The sequence below is a fragment of the Vicugna pacos genome, chromosome 1, assembly GCF_048564905.1.
Source record: "Vicugna pacos chromosome 1, VicPac4, whole genome shotgun sequence".
Classification (NCBI taxonomy): Eukaryota; Metazoa; Chordata; class Mammalia; order Artiodactyla; family Camelidae; genus Vicugna; species Vicugna pacos.
In genome coordinates this window covers 17,008,811-17,015,000 of record NC_132987.1, presented here as the reverse complement: position 1 = coordinate 17,015,000, position 6,190 = coordinate 17,008,811, and positions in this window count along the sequence as shown.

The window sequence follows — 6,190 nt, the reverse complement described above, 5'->3', positions numbered from 1 at the left end:
AACTCATAGAGACAGAGAACAGATTGGTGGTTGCCAGAGTTGGAAGGGGTGGGGAGAGAGAGCTGAAGGTGACCAAAAGGCATGAATTTCCAGTTATAAGGTAAAGAAGTCATGGAGATGTAATATACAGCATGGCTACTGTAGTTAGTTATTCTGTATTGTATATTCAAAAGCTGCTGAGAGTAGATCTTAAAAGTTCTCATCACAAGAAAAACATTCAAACCGTGTAGTGATGGATGTTAACTAGACTTATTGTGGTGATCACTTCACAATAAATACAAATATCAAATCATGCTGTACACCTGAAACTAACATAATGTTACATGTCAATTACATCTCAATTAAAAAAATAAAACTCAACCCATACCAGAAACAAAGATGCGACAGCCCCATGTTATATAAGCCTTAACTTCGCAGGTTAAAAAATAATACTTTAATTACAAAAGTAATATTTGTTCATGGCAGAAAATATTGAACATATTTTAAAATATAAAGGTGAAAATTGAAGTCACCCTTAGTTTCACTTCTCATAGATAACCACAGTTAACATTCTTACATATTTCCTTCTAATCTGTTTTTACCATGAACATTGAATACGAAAAGTTGAAAGCGTTTAGAATTGGCCATAGTAGAGTTTTATATTATATCTTAAAAATGTTTCCTAGTTTTTGCATTTACAGAATAAATGAAACTGACTTATATTACAGTTTGCTGATCTAATCTCATATATTTTCAACAGTTTCATCGTATTTCTTGAAAATGAAAAAGTTTTCACTGGAAAGTTGGCAGGGAATTACAGGCACCCATTCTTACCTGTTATACATATTATTAAATAGTGTAGTCTAATTTTTTTGTTCATTTTATGCCATTAGCATTTCCCCATGTCATTAAATATCCTTTAAATTATGATCTTAAAGAATGTGAAATATTTCAGTACAAGGATAATCTCTTCAATATTTCATTGAAATAGTTTTCTATTCCTCAACATTTAGGATATTTTCAGATTTTTAAAACTATGTATAATATCATGATGATGTGATACTAATATATATAATACTTATATATAAATCTCTGACCACATCTCTGATTATTTCATTAGGACAAACTCCTAGGAATGAGACTCATAGACTTACAGGATTTCCTCCTAGATTCAAAGGGAGCCCAGTGTTTCACAGGGAGGGCAGCTCTCCTAGAGCCTCGGGCCTTAGTCTGTCCAAGTATTGCTGTTTGGTTTAAACCTGAGATTCCATGAAATCCTAGAGCATCTTTTCAGTCTAACTAGCTTGTTGACCATTTGACTTTCTTCCCTTTATAGACAACAGCTTTTTGAGTTTTTCTCCTCATCTGTCCCCTTCCTGTGCCCAGCTCAGACCAATTGGAAATAAAGTGGGGTAAGATCTGCCTGTCTGCCTACCTCCCCTTTCTCCACGTTGACTCCTCTCAGCTGCACTTTAATGCCTTCCCTGCAGAGACTCCAGTGCCCAAGCATAGGATAACCAGGAACTAAGCACTTAAGGCTTCTCAAGTTCTGCCTCCCAGAGTACTGAAGGACCTCATCAGTCAGGACTTTCATAATTCCTTGCATTTTGAAAGAGGATCATACATAGAGGGCAATGTTTAACTCAAAAGAATGAATCACGAATGGCGGAAATCACAAGAACAAACAGACAATAAACAAATCAGAGAGAGAGAGATTTACATTAGCTCAATAGGAAAGGAAAGCTATTGAAATCATGGGCTTGGCTGAACTTGCCTGCCAGGAGTGTGAGGAGGATGACGAGTGAACCCAATACGAAGCCCTGGGAATATTCACCTTCAAGTCAGTGGCTTGGGCTCTCAAGAGAGAGGCTGAGGGGGAGCAGACAGGAAGTCCAGATAATGGGGGAAGTCCAGATAATGGGGAATGACCAGAGTGAGATGGTGGGCTAGGAGAACAGTGGGAGCCTTTGCCTGCCAGGTGAGCAGCCTGGCATCACACCTAAAGGCAGCAAGTGGGCACCACTCTAGGGTCTCAGGCAAGAGGATATTGTGCAGAAACCAGGGTCTGAGGATTCTTCCAGCAACTGTGGGCTTGCTAAATGGTGGAGGAGAGAGACCAGGAACAGGAAAACCAGCCAGTAAACTGCAGCAACAATAGATACTATTTACTAAGTATTCATTGTGTTTCAAGCACTGTGTTGTGTCACGTATTATCTGATTTAAAAATCAGCCCAGATTTATGTTGGAAGTATTATTATTAGCCCCATTTTATAGATGAGGAAACTGGGAAACAGAGGTTAAGTTACTTGCCTAAAGCTACACAGATAGTAAGTAGCAGGGCAAGGATCCGAACCCAGAGGCCGAGCGCCTACACTGCGAACTGCTGTGAGGATGACGACCTTGACTGTGGAGGCCGTTCTGGCTGTGGGAAGAAAGAGCATGCATGCGTCACTCTGGGTACAGTTGTGTTCCGGAGTATGAGGTGGCAAAGAAAAAAATGAAGACTGTGTCTCAGAAATGTTTCAGAGATGGCAAAGGGGCCAGGAGGGGAGAACTGGGTGGTGTCCCAGGACCACAGCCCTTGTGTGTCTGACAGCACAGCTGTCTTCTGCAACTCACCAGACTGCTGTGTTACCCTCGGCACAGGCTCCGCCGGACTCCGTGCAGCTGACGCATGAGGAGCACTAGTTTCCTCTTACTGAGCATCTATTCATGCCAGGCGCTGGGCTAGCAGCTTAACATGGATTGTCCCATTCATTTCTCGTGGCAAAAGTAGCTTTACTTCTATTTTATAGATGAAACAACTGAGACTCTGGAAATTCATGAGACTTGCAGAAGGCATGCAACCCTGACGGCACCAAGATTCGAGCTTGGGAAATGCAATCAGCTCCAAGGCCATCCACATTCTGTCTGCTCCTGGCTTCTAGTCTTTGGGTCCTTCCTTCTCCCACTCCTCAGAAGAGGCCCCCTCCTCACCAAGGAAGAAAGGCTGAGCTTTCCCTTACTCAGACTTGTCATCAACACTGCTCCCCACCTCCCTCCCTTCCCCATGCCCCCATCAGAAAGAAAATAACCCATCAGTTCCTGGACCTGTAGGCTGATGGGTGGTTTTCCTCAATCCATGACCTTGTCTGGATATTTCCTCCCCTTTGATGGGCTCCCAGGGAGCTAGGTCACTTGGGAACAAGCACAAGATGTGGAAGGCTGTGTTGCAGTCCTGGCCTCTCAGCTCAGGGCTGTACGATTACGAGCAAACCTTAATTTCCTCATTGGGTTGTTGGAAGAACCAAGTGAAATGATGCATGGGAAACACTTTGTGAACTGGAAAGCCCTATGTATCTATTCCACAACACCAACCCATCCTCCCCCCTCGGTCAGGATTGAGTCCAGAATAACTGTCCCCCGAGTTGCCTCCTCCACATTAGGGGAGATGGAACTGTGGACAGGGAGGCCTGGGCATCCATCAGGCCGGCCGTGAGCCAAACCGCCTGCCTGCCGAGTCAGGGCTGGAGTCGGGGCCGGGCAGGACGGCTCCCATTTGTACTACAAAGTACATCCCCATCTGTTACTTGGTTGCTTCACAACCACCTTAAAAGGCAGAGGCGTTATTCCTGCTGGTCCAAAGAGAAAACTCAGTCTTCAGAGAGGTGAGTAGTTGCCCCAGGTCACCTAGTCATGGCGTGGAGAGCCGGACTCCAGCCCTGGTCTGGGGCCCCCGGGGCCACTGCTGCTTCTGGCGTTTGAAGGGCGGCCTGGGGTCAAGCACGCAGCCTCATCACAGCTTCATGGCTCCGCTGAGTGGGTGCAGTGGAAGGGGGCTGTGACGGTGCACGGTAGCAGTTACTTATAAATGTACCGTTTTCTATAAACTGTGGATAAATGTATAATCCTGAGTTCAGCAGACATTCACTGTGATTCTGCAGTTTTTTTGTTTTCATCTCAAGAACATCTCAAACCTTTTGAAAGACCCTTGTAAACCCCTGTTGGCCCTAAACACGGTGCAATTGAGCCTACTGGTTTAAAGTGCCTGCTCCCCGGCCAGCCACCCACGCTGTTCCAGCTCAAGGTGTTCACCTATCTTCAGTTCACACCTCTTCCCTTAAGCCCAGATGTGGGATCTCCTTCCCCTTAGTGGACCAGGAAAGTAGGGGTCCCCTGCAGGTGGAGAGGCAGCCAAGGGCTGTCACAGGGAGCGCTCACAGCCTCCGTTCCTTCAAGTCTTAGTCTAACCGCCACCTCCCCGGAGGCCTGCCTGGTAAGGCCAAGCTGATCAAAGCGCCCCTTTTCTGTGTTCCCACAGCGCCCAGTAATGGGCTCCATCACTTTGCAGTGAGTGTCAGCTGCTTGTGTGACCCCCTCCAGACAGTGAACAGCTGAGGTCAGGGTTGATGTCTGCGTCATCGCCACCTCCCCCAGCACAGGACCAGCTGATAAATGCTTCCCGAGTGAGTGAGGGAACGAAACAACCAATGGATGAATGGAAGGGTGTTTACCTCCCCTCCAGCTCTTCAATTCTTCTCTCCTCCTCCTCCTGTCAGAAAGGTGAGGGGGGAGGGGCGCAATTAAGGCCAGAGAATAAATAAATTTTTAAAAAGCATTGATGAGGGCGGAGGGTGTAGTTCAGTGGTAGAGTGCGTGCTTAGCATGCACAAGGTCCTGAGTTCAAGCCCCAGTACCTCCATTTAAAAAAATTAAACTTATTAAAATTTTAGAAATTAAAAAATGGAAAGCACTAACAGAAAGTTTGGGTTTTCTTTTACGGGCACAGCTCTTATGAGCCCCCAGATCGATGGCCCACAACATGGCCAGAGAAGTGAAACGTGTCAACGTCCTCTCTCCCCTCCACAATCCTCTGCACCTGTTTGAGGACAGAGGCTCATCCTCTCTCTGGCCCTTACCAGGTCACCAATGATTCTGCTGCAGTGACCAAGTGTTTTCTAGGCAGCAGTTTCCATTCATCCATTTCCTTTGCTAACTGCAATTTTTTAATATACCTTAGGGCTTTCTCCTTGACCTACAAAGCAGCACCATGCACTTGGTGTTCTCTGAGGAGAAGGCCCCCCGAATCTTTATTTGGAGAAGCGAGCGTGTGCCGGAGCTTGTCGTCCTCGGTGGGAAGTTTGATTCATCTCACCAGGGGACGGTTGGGGGCTATGCCAGCCGGGGCTTCTGCGTCTTCCTTTAATGAAGTGGCACTTATTTGGATGATAAGGAGCCACTGAAAATTGGGGACATCTTACAAATGCAAAATGCCCTTTATAGAGAAACGTATATCTCAACTTTAGAATGTGTCCTGTAATATTATTCTAATATAATAAGGATTCCTACAAGAAGTTTATAATAACTTGGGGAAATGTTTATGAAATAATGTTAACTTTAAAAGCAGAATGTGAAATTATACATACAGTATGTCCTCAATTCTGTTTCTGAAAAAGTGTACACAGGAAGAAGAAAGGCCATTTTCTCTTTGAATTTTCACAAAAACCCTGCAGTGTTATGTGGAATTATTAAATCATTTGCCCAAAGCCATCCATCTCTATGTGCTGCCCAAGGTCACAGTGCATGAACAGAAGTTTGATGGTGCACGTGTATTTCATCCAGAAGGCAATCTGGGGAAGGGGACTAGGTATGTGGGGCTCTGCTGGAAGGCACATGGCAGAATTGCCCTTCCTTCCAACCATGGAGCCCGATGTGGCAAATGATTGGCTTTAGCCAATGACATGTGACTGAGGTGATGTATCCCTTCCAGATGGAAACTTGAAGAACCAGGGTCCATCCCCTAATGCTCTCCTTTCCTTTTGACCTAAAGATTGGTAGTCCAAAAAAAAAAAAAAGGACACAAATGAACTACTTATTATTTATAACTTAGATGATTGATTTCCTGAATATGTGTAAGTCCTTTATGATTGGATTACTGCATTCTGTTGATTCTTATTTTGTGGTTGGCTTTATTCCTTGGATAAAAGCTAAAGCTCTAAACTGTTCTTAGAAACAATGAAGAGTGCATATATGTCAATTTAAAAAAAACCTGATTTTCTATTCACACTATTAAAAAATAAATAAATAAGTAAATAATGTTTTTTTCATGATTGGCAGTCCTCCAGAGAAAGGCTGTGCTGTCAGCTGGATCCTGGAAGGAGGACAACGTGAAGCAGAATTCATATCACCCCCAGCATCAGCAACAAATGGTCCTGAGTTGTTTCAAACCACA